The 17,866-nt window shown below is 43.9% G+C and overlaps 1 long non-coding RNA gene across 1 annotated transcript; it reads left to right on the forward strand.

The window, feature by feature from the left end:
• Positions 1 to 237: 237 nt before the first annotated feature.
• On the forward strand, positions 238 to 17,014 carry LOC143287311 (uncharacterized). Its single transcript, XR_013055939.1, has 3 exons — positions 238 to 761; positions 13,752 to 13,870; positions 15,997 to 17,014. It is a non-coding gene; the product is annotated as an uncharacterized LOC143287311 (long non-coding RNA).
• Positions 17,015 to 17,866: the final 852 nt, after the last annotated feature.

Below are 17,866 nucleotides of genomic sequence, written 5' to 3' on the forward strand. Positions count from 1 at the left end.
AGAGAGGCACGTGCGACGTGGCAGGACAACACAAGGACAGCCAGACGTCATTTGCATATTGGTTTTTACCGCCCTTTTTTCCTTTGGCCAGCCAATCAAAACCTCCGCAGTGAACGCGCGCTTCGGCACGTGCGAGTGTGGCACGAGGACAAGCCCATTCACAAAGAGTAGGTGGGGGCAGTGTTTTATAAACAATCGCCTGTCGCCTTTACTCTGAGTACTCCACTGAAGCTCTGCGACGTCCACATCCCTTCTTCAACTTCTTCGCTGCCGATCGACTCTAAAGGACCATCTGTCTTCCCTTGCATCATCCATCCATCGCCACTCCAGACATCAACAGCGTTTCGCAGCTCAAACCAAAAAATACAAGTGTTCAAAAAACCGGACATAACTTTTTTTTCCCTTATAATTCAAAGACGAACAAAACACTATCTGCTTGTTTTTCGTGCAAGAGTGATTTTAAAAAAAAACAGTTTCCCGAAACAGTTTTGTTTTTGTTAACAACTGTTTCTTGATCGCCGCTAAAACACCACATCTACGGCAGGGTCTGTCGGAAGAATATCAGCCGGCACATACTGTCGTAGTTGAATCTCGCTCGATACCCCTCCCCCACCAAAATAATCTTTCCTGAAGACATCACCAGGGCAGAACCCGAAAGAGAAAAACAAACCGAAATCACAATGAAGCTGGTTCTGGAAATCTTTGCTGCCTTCTTCGCTTCCGTCTTGCTGGTGCAAGCCGCAGCCTACTCTTCAAGACGGGTAAGTATCCGATCATAGCTTGTTAACATGTGCATGTCCTGAAATCGTCACCGAGAAGTCTGATCAGATTTGGATCGTGAATGGTCAAAACTAGAACAAATTTGTTTAAAAACGATTCCAAGTGTTTTGCACTCTACAAATACTGCTCTTCCATATATATATATATATATATATATATATATATATATACAGGAAAAAAAAATATAACGTCGGAAAATGTTTTTTGCAAGGCCAAATATGGTAGGTGTGTTGCTGAATGACTGACTGTCAAGGGCGGTAACTCTTTGAACATGAAACGCATTGTCACCTTATCCGTTATCCAAGTACGGTATTTTTGTTTTTACTGAAGTTCAGTGAATGTATGCATTGACTTTCTTCACTAAACTGTATGCAGTTCCTCATTAAGCAACGAGAGGGGTTGGGGGGGGGGGGGGGGGGTTATGGTTAGTTAAGTGAAACGAAAACGTACCGACGTACATAAATGAAGTATCATAGTCATGGCATTTTTTTCCCCGCGGCAGACTGACATATTTAGATTTCACTGAATTTTTTTTCGAAAAAATAAAAGCGCATTAGTGGAATCAGTCAGTCTGTGTGTGTATGTCGGTGAAGCCATCGCTCAACCCCCCTTCCCACACCCACACCCACACCCCACACCTTGTGCTTTTCTTCAGTAAATCTGATCCACCACAACCCTCGCGGCACCGATATTACACCTTCACCGGCATGTTCGGTTCTTTAGTGTTGATGAAGGTGATGATGGTGATAATAACGATATATTAATAGTGACAATAATAACGTAATAACGACAATGATAATGATTATTATTGTTATTATCGTTATCATTATCATATATGATAATTATGATAACTTTTATTTATATTACAACAGTATCAGTATCAGTATCAGTAGCTCAAGGAGGCGTCACTGCGTTCGGACAAATCCATATACGCTACACCACATCTGCCAAGCAGATGCATTACAACAATCAGAAGAGACATCGAAAACTGTTAAATTTTAATTGGATTTGTTCTAGGTTAAATCACAAATCTGATCAGACTATAAGTTATGTGTATGATAATCAATCGTGTCCGACTTATGACCATCAGAACGGCAGAGGAGACCATTGCTGTCCCAACTATCTGGGCTAGAATTTGATTATAGTGGAGAGTGTCTTGCCTCCAGTTACATCACCACTATCTCGGGAAAGAGGGTTTTAGGACAGTCGGCGTTGTGTTTGGTTCGCAAAGGCCAGCTAGCCCCCAAGACTGCAGCACTAAGAGAATCTTGTCTCCTAGTTTGAGAGTCACAGACCTTCACAAAAGACGAATCTGGTAAATGACTTCCCACTGCAGTGGAGAGGCCATGATCATATAGCTCTCACTTTGGCTGTGAGCCCGACTGTTAACTTACGTCAATCTGTGATATCAGGTGGGTGTAGGGCCGACGTCACTGAGGACATAAAGCATAAAGTAGGGGAACGGTGGCCCAGTGGTACTGCTGACTAGGAAGCGAGTGGCCACGGTCGGGTTCGAATCCCACACAGGGATCAGGATTTTTATCCCCACCCCCTCCCTCCCTCCCCTCCCATCCCATCTCACCCTTCCGCTAGACCTTGCTTGATTGGTGGTCTGTGGGCTAGTCTTTCAGTTGAGACAATAAACGGGAGGCCTCGTGTGCAGCATGCACTTAGTGTACGTCAAAGAACCCACGCCAACAGCAAGGTTGTCCCTGGCAAAATTTTGTAGAAAAATTCAGTTTGACAGAGAAATAAATACGCTTGCAGACTTGAGAAAAAGAAGGAAAAAGAAAGGGGGAAAAAAAACACTTAAAAAAACCGGAATGGCGACGCACTGTTCCTGGAGAGAGCAGTCTGAATTTCACATAGAGAAATCTGTTGACCAAAAAAAAAAAAAAAAAAAGTTATTACGATACGATGCGATACGATACATCACAATACAATGCAATCGTAAGACGTCAATCTCTCTCAGCAGTGACGGAATGGCGTTGTGATAGAACGTTTCCAACCACACCATTCTCCTTTTTTTTTTTTTTTGTTTTTTTTTTTTTGGTCCTGCTTCATTTTGGCGGCTTCATATTCTTCTTCTCTTTCTGTCTTCCATTCCAGTGAGGGGAGAGAGAGAAAGAGAGGTGGAGAGAAAGAGACAGGAGATAGAGAAGGAGAGAGGGAGAGAGAGACAGGGGGAGAGAGAAAGGGAGAGAGAGAGGAGAGAGAGACAGAGAGAGACAGAGGGAAGGAGAGAGAGAGAGGAAGATAGAGAGAGGGACAGAGAAAGAGAGAGGGAGAAAGAGAGGGGGAGAGAGAAAGGGAGAGAGAAAGAGAGAGAGGGGGAGAAAGAGAGATAGAGAGAGGGAGAGAGAGGGAAAGAAAGAGAGAGGGAGAGAGAAAGAGAGAGAGGTGGAGAGAAAGAGACAGGAGATAGAGAAGGAGAGAGGGAGAGAGAAAGAGACCGGGGGAGAGAGAAAGGGAGAGAGAGAGAGAGAAGAGGGGGTAGGGGAAGAGAGAAATTCAAACGTGGAAAGCACGTGATGTGGAAATTGGACACAGTCATATCTACATCGAGGTTCGTTTTCTTGGCTTTCTTTGTTTATTATTTTATTTCGTTTTGTTTTGTATTTCATTTGATCTTATATTAATTTGCCCCTTCAGCTGATTTATCTTTATCATTCTTAAATGGATGCATTGAAGTTTTGACAATGCTTTAACTCATTTGTCTAAAATCATGAAAAAGAATGAAGAGATATTAAGTGTATCAGCCAAAGAAAGTGGAGATATCAAGTGTATTAACCAGTGAAACAAAGCAACAAAAACAATGACAACAAAACAGTTAAAATCAATCTCATTGAAGAATACAAAAGCTAGCGATCATGTGACCTAATATGTCACCTGTCTTAAAAGAAAATAAATGACAACCTCATTTCGCACGTCAAAATGTGGTGGATCTGTTCACAAATACGTTATAATATAGAAATTACATCGAATACACAACCAAGTGGATGGATAAGAAATTCTTTCATTCATTACAATTACAATCGTGGTTTTCCTATTCTTCGTCTTTTGCTTTGAGAAAAAGAAAGTGTTCATTGAAATATATGTACTGTCGCTTTATGGAAGATTCACACACACACACACACACACACACACACACACACACACACACACACACACACACACAGAGACGGTAGAGACAGCCAGAGACAGAGACACACAGACAGACAGACAACCTCACACCCACTCAGAATGATAATAACCATCACCCTGAAAGTCGTCAGAGACTATCATTAAGGAAGGCCCCACACCCCCACCCCTACCCCCCCAAATAGAGATTTTCGACGTAACGTCACAGCATGCAGACGAGACAATCCGCTGTCGACCATATTGGAGTTCCATTCATACTGTCACACTATGTGCGTGAGCTGTATGCGCACTTAACCCTTTGTGAGGTCGACAATGATTACACTTTAACCCCTTAACTGCTGACTCTTGTTGAAACGAGACCAACGTGGCATGTCTTTGAAGTGTGGGCCTAATTACTACTTTTTGTGTGTGTTTATCAATGGCGTAAATGACTTTGCCGAACAAAAGTAATGCAGTCCCAATTACAGGGAGAAGTCCTAACTAAAAGAATGGTGACTTACACTCTTGACTTGTATTTGTAAACTCCGTCGGGTGACGGCCCTTTTCTGACGTGCATTCTCGGCAGTAGAAGTCAATGAATGGGTTAAATAAAACTCATCGTTGATCTGCATATTGTTGTTGACAACGAAGAGCGCGTTGTATATATATATATATTTTAAACTCTCTCTCTCTCTCTCTCTCTATATATATATATATATATATATATATATATTATATATATATATATAGGCTATATATATATATATATATATACATATATATGCTTAAAATTTTGTCATGGTAACAACACCAACAGAATCGTAACAGAAACAAGGTGAAGGGAATGGGAGGGGTGGGGGCGGTCGGGGAGGGAGGGGGAAGATAACAAAAATGAAGAAAAAAAGAAAGAAAAGTAGTTCGCTGAAGAGCAGAATACAACATAGAATGAGAGCACGACAGTCTCAAATCGAACAGTCGGTTTTCTTCTTCTTCTTTTTATCTTTTTATCCCCCCCGATATATCGAGATTCGGACATTAGAAACTGGGCTCAACAGCCGAATGGTGAAATTGAAAGCGTTGCACTTTTTGACTCTAGGCGTTTGAATCTCGGTCATAGCACCAGGTGTGATTTTTTTTCCCCTCCCGATCTCAAAAGGTCAACATGTATAGTGTACACACGCAGACGATCAAAATTAATGCGCATGTTGACGTTTATGTCACGGTATCCATGTGGATTAGCGTTCGATGGGTTATGGAAAACAACAATAATATAATACCAGCAAACACAGCTCTAGAAACACGGTTCAACAACGCGTCGCGGGGTTAAAAAAAGAAAAAAGAAAAAAGGTACTGCACTTTAGGAAACGCTCACTCGCACAAGTACACGGGGTGACGTTGGGATTCGCAGCCAATGAACGCAGACCACTTGTCAAAAACCAGCCGGTATTTTTTTTTCTTTTTTCTTTTTTTTTTTTTTTTTTATACTACACACGTTACATTGTTGAGCTTCTTTGTGTGCAAAGTTGACGACATTCATCCGTGTGAAAAAGGAAGGAAATGAAATATCACAAACTATCAAATAAGATAACACAATAAAAGAAACAACTTACACGAAAGACGTTATTTCCTTTCCAGAATTTCGTCCACGTAATGATTGCGACAGTCTTGTTTGCATAGTATGTTGTTGTACTTCGATCGTAGGCTGCAAACTACCCACGTTCACTCTTATCTACACAAGTGGGCTTTTGAACGTGTATGACCCGTTTTTACCCCGCCATGTAGGTAGCCAGTTTGCATGATATAATAATGATCTCATCTCCGCTATTATTTAACTATGACTACCTACATCACTCCAGCTGAGTTTCAGACATTCTGCTCCACACCGCACCACACCACACCACACCATACCACGTGACTGTAATGCTCTGTTGGATGATTGCCGGAGCGAAACAGTGCACAGTGCGCGTGCGCGTGTGTTGCACGTGCTTGTGCGTGCGGAGCTGAGTTGGAGCCGGTGTTGTATCCCAGACTGTCCCCCACCTGGAAACGTCCCCGGGGACAAATTTACCACTGAAAATGTCCCCTGGGGACTTTCTTACTGTTCATAATGTCCCCTGTGGACACTGTTAGCGGCCAAAATGTCTCCTTTCTTGGGTTTTAGCCTAGTTCTGAAATGTCTCCCTTACCTTGAAAATGTCCTTGCCATGTATCCCGTAACGTCCCCTTTGCCAAGTTCACCATATATATATATTGTATTTAACAGCTTCCGCTGTTCTTGATGTAACGGTTGGTATACTTCAGAGACAGAGAACCATAATTATTTTGACTGCTGACACGACCTACACCAATATAGTTACACACAGGCGCGCGCGCGCGCACACACACACACACACACACGCACGCACACACACACACACACACACACACACACACACACACACAAGTGCGCACGCACACACCGCGCGTTCGCAGATGTAACAAATGTTCTGTTGGAGAAAAAGCTGGGGGCGTGAGGAGGAGGGGTGAGGGCGGTTTGGGGAGGGGGGGGGGCATTTTCGGCGGAGGGGACGTCACGGGATACAAGGGGGTGACATTTTCAGGGTAAGGGGGACATTTCAAAACGAGGCTAAAACACACACACACACACAAAAAAGGGGGACATTTTGGCCCCTGAAAATGTTCGCATGGGACATTATGAACGGTGAGGAAGTCCCCGGGAAACATTTCCAGCGGTCAAATTGTCCCCCGGGAACGTTTGCGGGGTGGGGGACAGTCTGGGATGCTTCACCGGGATGGGGTTGCTTGTGAATGGAATCTGATAATGCCTGACAGTGGGGGAAGAGGAGGAACTGTATGTCTGTCTGTCTGTGTGTCACTCTGTTTCTTGTGGCTCTTTCGGACTAAAGAGAAAAAGATGCCCCCCCCCCACCCCCCACCCCCCATTCTCTCTGTCTTATTCTCTCTCTCTCTCTCTCTCTCTCTCTCTCTCTCTCTCTCGCACACACACACACACACACACACAAACACACAACACACACACACACACACTCTCTTTTTCTTCCTCTCCCTCTTACCCCAGTTTCTCTCTCTCTCTCTCTCTCTCTTCCAATGAACGCCTGTCTGAGAAACCATTGGTTAAAAAATACTTATTTCTTTCCCATCTTTCTTATGCTCACCCCCCCCCCCCCCCCCCCCCCCCCCCCCCCCCCCCCGCTGTCCCTTTCCCTATCCGCCATGACCCCCCCCCCTCCCCCTTCAAACTCTCTCTTTCTCTCTCTCGTTCTTCTGTCTGTGTCTGTCTATCTCTTTTTGAGCATTTATGAAATAAATGAAATAAGATTATATGATTTCAAAAGATAAAATGCGATAAAAACGAGCGGCTATTACGGAAGATATTTTCTTCCAGAATAACGTCTGCGCAACAGTCGCGACCCACTTACTGCTTGGTTCTAACTTTTTGACTGTTACACGTGCTTAAATGCCTACGTTGACCGAACTACGCCATTGCTCAGTTCCATACTATACACAGTTAGTAGCGGGTTACAACCTTACACACATACACTCTTCCGTCCTAGCAATGCAGCTGGCTCACTTAAAAAGTTTGAGTTCGAGTAGGCGTTTCTCCCTTTCTGTTCTTGTATTCCTTCCTTATGCTCCTCCCCCCACCCCCTTCCTTATGCTCCTCCCCCTCACCTTACCCCCCTTCCTTATGCTCCTCCCCCCACCCCCTTCCTCATGCTCCCCCCCCTCACCCCCACCCCCTTCCTTATGCTCCCCCCCCTCACCCCCACCCCCTTCCTTATGCTCCTCCCCACCCCCTTCTTTATGCCCCCCCCCACATCCCCTTCCTTATGTTCCTCCCCCCACCCCCTTCCTTATGCCCCCCCTTCCTTATGCTCCTCCCCCCACCCCCACACCCCCTTTCCTTAACTGCCTACCCACCTTCTCTTTATCTCTCATAAGATTTAAAACATCGACGACAACAACAAACAAACAAACGAAGGTAGGCCCACATACGTCCTTGAGATTATATCCCATAGCTCTTCGTGTTTCACCAATATATCTGCCTGCCTCTACTGCATGCATTTGAATTTTTTTTTTTTTTTTTTTTGAGGGGGGGGGGGGAGAGGGAGGGGAGAGTTTGACAAGAATTCTTTCAACATCCGTTGTCTGTCTGCAACTATTGCATGCAGTTAATTATATATATATATATATATATATAAAAGTTTGGCAAGACTTATTTCAATATCCCTTGTCTGTGTGCATGTATGTCACTATTGCATGCAGTTCATTATTTGAATTATGTATAAAAATATAAATAAAAATTAAATAAATAAATAAAAAGTTTGGCAAGACTTATTTCAACATCCCTCGTCTGTTGTGTGCATGTCTGCCACAGCAGAGGATCTAGGAGGGATGATCAAAGTCGCTTCCTTTTTCTTTTGATGCCCAGAGAGAGTCACCTGCTGAGCATGTTAGAAGTCCACGATTGCAGGATCAAAGACGGTGATGGGCCATACAAGGAGGGAAAAGTTGGTCAATGAGACTGAATGCTTTATCTGTCTGGAGGCCTGGTTTTAAGGAGAATGTTGTCAATCATTAGTTTGATCACAAGAGAGAGAGAGGGGGGCGGGGGGAGGGGGGAGGGCGCGGGAGGGGGGTGAGAGGGAGGAGGGTGTTGATTAGGGAGGAGAGGAGGGAGGAGAGGTGTGGTGGGTGGAGGTAGATAGGGGAGTGGAGGGGGGGGGGCGATGCTGAAGGAGAGAAATTAGGGGAGGGATGGAGGGAGAGAGAGAGAGAGATAGCAGATGCCAGATACCACCAGACACAAGAGAGAAGAAACTGGGAAAGAAATTATGAGAGAGAAAGTGAGAGATTGAGAGAAAGTAAGACACTGACAGGGAGAGAGAGACAGAGAGAGACAGAGTTAGAGGCGGCGAGATGGAGAGAAAGTGAGAGGGATCGAGATATCACACACACACACACACACACACACACACACACACATATATATATATATATATATTGAAATTTATATAGAGAGAGAGGGAGAGAGATATTGAAATTAATAGAAAGAGACAGAGATTGGGACTGAGAGAGATATAAATAGTGAGAGACAGGGTTGTGCGCACAGGTGGAATGGCTATTGAGATAGAAAGGGACTTGGTGGCGGTCTCCACTCTGGGAGGGACGCTCACTCAGTCTGGCTCCGCGACTAAGCTATTATTGTCGTTAGTAGGGGGCTTAATAGGTGGTGTCCTAAGTACGTTAAATCAGAACAGGCACCACCGAAGTGACTCAGCAGCAGTGCAGGGTCTCCTCTGGTGTGTGGCCTCCTGGCGACCTAACATCGATGGTTCCCTGTGGACTGCCGACGCTGGAACTGCGACGGACGAACTCGGGGTGTGGCTGTGTATGGGGGAATCTAAATGAGCGGCGTGGGAGTAATGCCACTGAAACGGTGCAGATGATGGGGCAGAAAAAAAAAGAAAGAAAGAAAAGTGGATGGAGGGGGCAGAGAGACAGGAAGAGAGACGGGAGGGGGGCTGAGGGGGAGGGGGAGAATGTTTTCTTCCATGAAACAAGTAAATTAGGGTCCACGGCTTAATCAATCCAGCACAAAATATCATCAATCAAATGAAATCGTTCAGGAAACATAACTTTAAGAGCCTCAAAACAAAGCCGAGCCACAGAGATGTTGAACACGTAACAACGTCTACCATCAGTCCAGCTCTGAACATCAATCAAATGGAATTGCCTCAGGAAAGGTTCCTAGGAGGCACAATTTATAAGGCAAAAACCAAAGAGGTGTTTAATTAACACGTGACAACTTCTACCTCACTGACGGAAGACTGTTGTTGCATCATCAGCAGCTGCGCAACAACTCGCAACAATTTCTTCTTGGATAGTGTTGCGGGAGAGCGTTATGAAGATCCCTGTCTCTGTCTCCCTCATTCTGTGTGTAGGGAGAGGGTGGGTGTGTGTGTGTGTGGAGGGGGGGGGGGGTGTCCGTGTGTGTGAAAAAAAAAATCCCTATCTTGTCTCTGTGTGCCAAAATGCACGCGCGGGTGTGTGTGTGTGTGTGTGTGTGTGAAGTCAAGTCAAAATTTTTATTTCAAGATGGTAATTGAATAAGCTACGACTGCTTTTTTTACAAAGGTGTGTGTGTGTGTGTGTGTGTGTGTGTGTGTGTGCGTGCGTGCGAGTGTGAGTGTGTGTGTGTGTGTGTGTGTGCTTGTGAGGGTAAATATTTGTTCGTTTTTCTTAGTGTGTGTACTTGTGTGGGTGAGTGTTTGTCTGTCTGTCTGTCCGAGTGTTTGTGTGAGGGGGATGGGGTCGTGTGTGTGTCCATGTGAATGCATGTGAGTGTCCAGGTATGTCTGTTTTTACTTGCCCTTTTTTTTCTTTTTCTTTCTCCTTGGTCTTTCTCTGTCTGTCTCTTTATTTTGTCTTTCCATTTCTTGGAGGTATCTCCGTCTGTCTATTCTTCTCCGACACTTTGCACACACATGCTCTCTCTCTCTCTCTCTCTCTCTCTCTCTCTCTCTCTCTCTCTCTCTCTCTCTCTCTCTCTCTCTCATATTGTAAATATCATGCCTGTGCCCATGTGTGTGTGTGTGTGTGTGTGTGTGTGTGTCTTATTATTACCATGCTTATGCCTTTATGCAGTATGGTGTTCGCACGCTATGAATTTATCAAAGTAGCAATGTGGAGTGCATGCAGTGACATATATAATGTAGTATTGTGTAGTGTGGACCCTGTTTCAGGGCGGGGACTGTATGAAAAAAAGGCGTACTTATCTATTATCCTCGGAAATAAAGAATTTGTCTTGTCTTCTCTCTCTGTCTCTGTCTCTGTCTCTCTCTCTCTCTCTCTCTCTCTCTCTCTCTCTATTTCAGTGTTCAGTGTTCTCTCTCTCTCTCTCGTTCATTCTTTCATTATCTGTTTGTCTGTCTCTCTTTCTCCACCCACCTCATCCCAACACACACACACACATGCAGTGCGTGCACGCACACCGTGCACACCACAAAAAAGGAAAGAAAGAAAGAAAATTATAGATGGTAGCGGAGGAGGAAGAGGATGGTTTCCTTGTGTGTGTGTGCGTGTGTGTGTGTGTGTGTGTCTCACCCCCCCCCCCCCCCCCCCACTCTCCCGCCCCTCCCCCCCACCCCCACCCCCGACGCTCCCCCCACTGCCCCCCCTCCCCCCCCACCACCACCACCACGTCCGCACGTTCCCTACCTCCCTCCTCAAAACCGCAAACTCTCCGCCTCCGCCCAATAAACCCCCACCCACTCCACACAACATCAGTATCCGCCGGACAATGCTTTGTCACCACTGTCCACACTACACAGCAGATGACGTATAATGAAAGCTCTAAGACAAACAAGCACGGCCACAACTGACGCTTAACCCGTTGAAACCCCGCAGGGCAATTTTCGTGATCAGGCCGCGGTCCGCTCGCCTTCTCCATTGGGAAGACAACTCCCGGCACGCAACTTTCCTGTCTGCAGAGCAAGCCCGCGGGAGCTCATTATCTTGATGGAAAAGGGGGGTAAGAACGAACGACACAAAGAGAGAGAGAGAGAGAGAATCGCCTGCCCGCGGGAGTTGCAGGAGATAGCCAGTCGCCTGTCGGAAGTTGCGTGGGTTAACTCCCTCCCGGAAGTTGCATGAGTTACCTCCCTGACTTATCGTTGAGTGGCGCTGCAGTTTTGGACTGAGGCCACTTGGGAGACGTTTGAGATATATTGGGCAAAAATGAGCAAAGGCTGTGTGTTCTGTCCTGACAAACCGGTTTTCTGTGATAGAACAACCAAGGGTTGTAGCTTCGTGTAAAGTAAAGTGGTGTGTGAGAGAGACAGAGACAGAGACGGACAGAAGGAAGGGGACCCGGGGGGCGGGGGTGTGGAGGAGGGGGGGAGATGCCGGTGTGTGTGTGTGTGTGTGTGTGTGATGAGATTTTGAACGTTTGTATTCGATCTTCAGTATATGTATTCATATAGGAACATGAAGGAGGTTCAGGCACAAACAGGTCTGCACATCTGTTGACCTCAAGGCCTGACTAAGCGCGTTGGGTTGCGCTGCTGGTCAGGCATCTGCTTGGCAGATGTGGTGTAGCGTATATGGATTTGACCGAACGCAGTGACGCCTTCTTGAGCTACTGATACTGATACTGATTCGATTTAAGCACACGTTCAGAACTTGAAAACTGTTTTAATGAGACGAAACTGGACGCCTCTGAGAACAATGCTCGGGTACCGAAGGTCTGAGTTTCAGTTTCAGCTTCAGTAGCTCAAGGAGGCGTCACTGCGTTCGGACAAATCCATATACGCTACACCACATCTGCCAAGCAGACGCCTGACCAGCAGTGTAACCCAACGCGCTTAGTCAGGCCTTGAGGGGAAAAAAAAGGTGAATAAATAATAGATAAGCTTACACAAATAAATAGATAATTATAATGTAAAAAAAAAAAAAGGTGAATAAATAATAGATAAGCTTACACAAATAAATAAATGAATAAATAATAATTATAAAAAAAGGTAGTAGTAGTAGTAGTAATAATAATAATAATAATAATAATAATAAAAAGGTAGTAGTAGTAGTAATAATAATAATAATATAATTTTTTTTAAGATAAATAAATAAATAAGATAACAATGATGATAAATAAGCAAATAGAAGTAAAACATGAAGATACACATTCACATATACACCCACACATGCATAACAGATATGCACCAAACATGCAGTTTCACAGATATGAAAGCACAGTTAAATACATATAAACGTACATGAGCTCCAACACACACACACACACACACACACACACACACACCACATTACCCTGCACCTCCTCTACCCCCCTCCTCCACACACTCATTTCTAGTCTACGTATCGCAGCTTCCACGGCAAACACACACACACACACACACACACACACACACAGATGAACACTTACTTGTACAAGCACACACACATATGCCCATATCTCCCACCCCAACCCCACACACATATATACAAAGATATATATATATACGTTCCAATATCCTGTTGCTCCCACAGTGTAGGCATGCATACACTCACATACCTCATCCTCTACCCTACCTCCCCCCGCACCCCCACCTCCCCCTCACACACACACACACACACACACACACACACACACACACACGTGCACAGAACTCTACTGACACTTGTGTACACTTACACTCTCGCGCATGCACAAACGCACTCAAAAATACAGACCCACACATGCACACAAACACACACATACACACACGCACAGAGGCTGCCACTGACTGGCCGCAAGAGGGATGGGAAAAGATCTCTGATGCCAAGAACGTGGCGTCTAGTGTGTTGCTCAGTCTATTGTATTTGGAAAAGCCCACAGAGACTCTGTTCCGTTTTGAAGAAATTTGCGCAATGTTGGTTTGGAAATGATGCCGATATTTGTTTGATTTGCAAAGCATCGTGCTCTACCTTTCATGTTAGACTTAGGCCGCTCCCTCTCTCTGCTTTTATTTCTTTGAGGTGATCGATGGTGTGATGGCCTTGTACCTGTTCTTTTTGATATTCTTTGACTTTTCTGAGGATTTCCAATTTTCCTAGATGTAGGCCGCTCGTTGGTGTTGCGTTAGCAGCAAGTCTGAATGAGTTATTAATCAACACGCGCGCGCACACACACACGACACAAGCCAAAAAAAGAAAAAAAAAGGGGTGGGGGCGGGGGGCGGGGGGTGGGGGGGGGGGAAGAAAGAACAAATATAGATGGTAGCAGAGAAGGTCTACATCGCCTTAACAACAACAACAACAAAACAAAAAGAACCATGTGTTGTGTGTTACCCCAGATTAACGAGCTGCCCTCTGAAGCGGAGGCGTGCCGGAGGAATGACATCTGCCGCTGGGCCATCTGTCCCTGGAGCCAGCAGCTGTACGCTCCCAGCGAGGACTGCCAGTACTTGGATGGGTGAGTGGACTTGGACGGGTTAAATGTTGAAGGTCCCATAGGCTTTTTTGTAGCCATCGTCGCTGTTCGCGTGAGTGGATTCTGACGGGTTAAATGTTGAAGGTCCCATAGGCTTTTTTGTAGCCATCGTTTTCGTACTATCGTCGTCGTTCTTGTTTGCGTGAGTGGACTCTGAAGTTAAATGTTGAAGGTCCAATAGGCTTTTTTGTAGCCATCGTCGCTGTTCGCGTGAGTGGACTCTGACGGGTTAAATGTTGAAGGTCCCATAGGCTTTTTTGTAGCCATCGTCGCTGTTCGCGTGAGTGGATTCTGACGGGTTAAATGTTGAAGGTCCCATAGGCTTTTTTGTAGCCATCGTTTTCGTACTATCGTCGTCGTTCTTGTTCGCGTGAGTGGACACTGAACTGTTAAACGTCCCATCGCCTTCAGTTTTGCAGCCATCGTTGTTGTGCCATCGTCATTGTTGTTCTTGTGTTTTTGTTCGCGTGAGTGGACGCTGAAGCTAAATGTCAAACGTCCCATAGCTCTTTTGCAGTCATCATTGTTGTTGTTGGACGGGCGCAATAGCCGAGTGGTTAAAGTGTTGGACTTTCAATCTGAGGGTTCCGGGTTCGAATCTCGGTGACGGCGCCTGGTGGGTAAAGGGTGGAGATTTTTCCGATCTCCCAGGTCATCATATGTGCAGACCTGCTTAGTGCCTGAACCCCCTTCGTGTGTATACGCAAGCAGAAGATCAAATACGCACGTTAAAGATCCTGTGATCCAAATCAGCGTTCGGTGGGTTATGGAAACAAGAACATACCTGGCATGCACACCCCAGAAAGCGGAGTATGGCTGCCTACATGGACGGGTAAAAACGGTCATACACGTCAAAGCCCACTCGTATACATACGAGTGAACGGGAGAGTTGCAGCCCACGAACGCAGAAGAAGAAGAAGTTGTTGTTATTGTGTTTTTGTTAATGTCATCATCAGTCACCATCAGCGTTGTTACGGTTGTCGTTGTGCTCGTGATATTTTTTCTTAGTGTTGGGTTTAACTAGTTACCTGTTGGCGCATGCCCTTAAGACCAAGTAGGTGCAGATCTAAGTCTGGTTACAAACGAAAAGAATACCATCATATTTTTATGATTTTTTAAGTTTCTACCGGCCACTTCATGCTCAGGATGATGTCCCGTGGCTGTTTTTTTTTTAATGATAAATATTTGTTTGTTTTTCTCTAGTTCAAATGAAGTGATGGGGCTGATGTTAAAAAAGAATAAAAGAATGTATTGTTGGTTTCCTTTGAAGTATGACGGATTGTAACGTGTTGATGATAATGAACTCTCTCTCTCACACACACACACACACACACACACACACACACACACACACACACACACACACACGCAATTATATATATATATATATATATATATATTTCAAAACCCTGTTTATTAATCTCTTTGTTGTTGTTGTGTGTGTGTTTTTTTGTTTTTGTTTTTTAGTACTTAGGGCAGAAGGATGATGTAACGATGTCAGTTGTAGATTTTTTTTTTTTATTGATTTTTTTTTTTTACTTAGTTCTTTTGCAGTAGCCTTTGTTTTTGCTTTGTTTTGTTTTTACGCTTCCGGATGTGAGATATATATATTTTTTTACCATTCTTGATAGAGACAACTTTGGTTGTTTGGTCATGTGGTAGTAATTTTATTATTATGGTGTTTCCTTCCTGTGAGAAGTCCGGTTTGTATATTGATTGGACTAAAAAAACAAAAACAAAAAAAAACAAACCAAGAACAACTACAAACAAAACAAAAAACAAACAAAAAATAAAAAACAAACCAAAAAATAAAAATAATAATAATCACACACACACGCAAAAAAAGAGAGAAAAACAAAAACAACATCTAAGTCTGGAGATTCTTCTTCTTCTTCTCCTCCTCTTCCTCCTCCTCCCCCTTCTTCTTCGTCTTCTTCTTCTCCTGCTTCTTCTTCCTCTTCTCCTCCTTTTTCTTCCTCTTCTTCTTCTTCTCTGTGAATAGTCATTTGGGCACCACACAGAATAGTTTTGGTTTCAGTTATTATTATCATTGTGTTATAGTTGTTGTTGCTGTTGTAATAACTCATTTCACCGTCTCCTGTCGGCAGATGCGACTGCCCTTCCTACCTGACCTGCCAGCGGATGCTCGTGCAGATTCCCAGGGCGGGATTCAACATCTTCCAGTTCCGCTGCAAGTGATCATGTGACCGTCACATGACTCTCACATGACACACCACGTCAGTCGCGCACGTGACCCGAGCACACCACTACCACGTGACTTGATGTCATCAACAACAAAAGGAGAAATGGAAAAAAAAAAAAGTAAAGAAAAGAAAAGAAAAACTCAATGAGTGCAAGATGTAGAACGTATGGAAAGTTGGGTGGTTTTTTTTTTTTTTTTTGGTTTGTTTTTGTTTTTTGTTGTTGTTTTTTTGTTATTTATTTAAGCGTAAAAACAGTTTTTATTATCACCGATATGTGTGACGGGACATTAAACAAAAATTCCTTCCTTATTTATTTTTGTTTTAGGTATTCCCCATTCTGATGAGGGGAGAAAAGTAAAAGACATGTTTAAGAAATCGGGCTGGAGGTTTTAATATGTGCTTTACTGATGGGGAAAAAAGTTGGGTGTTATCTTCATAGTCTCGTGGTGGCGTTTTGTGTTTGAGATTTAGTGTTTCATTACGACTTGGAATAAATTCGTCATCTTTGATGTCAGCCACGCCTCTATCCTTCTTCTGTCTCTGTCTGTCTCTGTTTGTCCTTCTGTCTGTCTGTCTGTCTGTCTGTCTCCCTCTCTCTGTGTGCCAATACGTAACAGCGTGTTGAAGACTCTGTGATTCTTTTCCTTCTGCTTTTCTTATGAGAAAGAGAGAAGACCAACTGTTTTTATTATTATTGTTTTTTACAAAGAAAAAAAAACCACCCTTTAGCTGTGTCTTGACTTAGAGGAAGAGGAAATTAGAGTTTCCAAGTGTTAGGGATACAATTTCTCTCCGAGACGATAATCGCATCAACCCAACGGAAACAGAATGACCAGAAAATCACGTTCCTTTGCACTTCTAATCGCTAGAGTTTAGTCTCTTCTGAAGGACTCCCTCTGTGTGTGTCGGTCTGTTTCTTTTTTTTTCTTTTTAAGCAGATGCGTTGTATAGTGTGTATGTCTCAGTCCGCACAATTTTGACACCTCCTTGAAACTGAAACGGTCATTCTCTATTCCTCTGCCCTCCTCCCCACACCCCGACACACTCTCCCTCACCACTTCTACCATTCTTCCCTTCTGCCAGAGCTGTTCTGTGATTATGAATGTCTAATTCTGCACATTCCCAATGTACTTTTCTGGAAAAGGAAGTATTCAAAACAGAATTGTGAAGGGGATTTTGTTCGTCAGCAGTTAAAAATGAATTCTCTCTTTGTCAGTCTTTCAAAACTATAATTATGTAATCACAAGCACGGTTCTTCTTCTTCTTCTCTCTCTCTCTCTCTGTGTGCATGCTTGTACAAACATTTTGTCTCTGTTTCTCTTTTGAAGGGGTTAAATTGGTTTGTTTTTAACGTATTCAGTTTATGTATTTCAAGTTTTGGGGGTGTGGGGGTGGAAAGAGGGTAATTCAAATTGCAAAAGAAACAGACGTCAGCAAGCTCGTTGGTTTTCTTCAAAATCATATCTACTCTTTCAGAATGTCAGTTCTTGTTCATTTTCCAAAAAATAAAATGAAATACTTAAAAAAAATAATAATAATAATAATAAAATAACTAAAATGGATTAGGCTATTGTCAATTCCAATCGTCAACCATACAGATTATCTTAATCGACAAACAGGGTTGACGTTCATTTCTTTGGTAGTTAGTCTACACGTGTTGAATACAGAGTGCCTTCAAACTTTTCTACAATCTGTTTCATTTCCTCTTTTCTTAATTTTCACTCAACGTGACAATGACTCTTGTTCAAATTAACAAACCAAAAGATATGTGCGA

This window comes from Babylonia areolata, chromosome 11 (genome assembly GCF_041734735.1).
Source record: "Babylonia areolata isolate BAREFJ2019XMU chromosome 11, ASM4173473v1, whole genome shotgun sequence".
Lineage (NCBI taxonomy): Eukaryota > Metazoa > Mollusca > Gastropoda > Neogastropoda > Buccinidae > Babylonia > Babylonia areolata.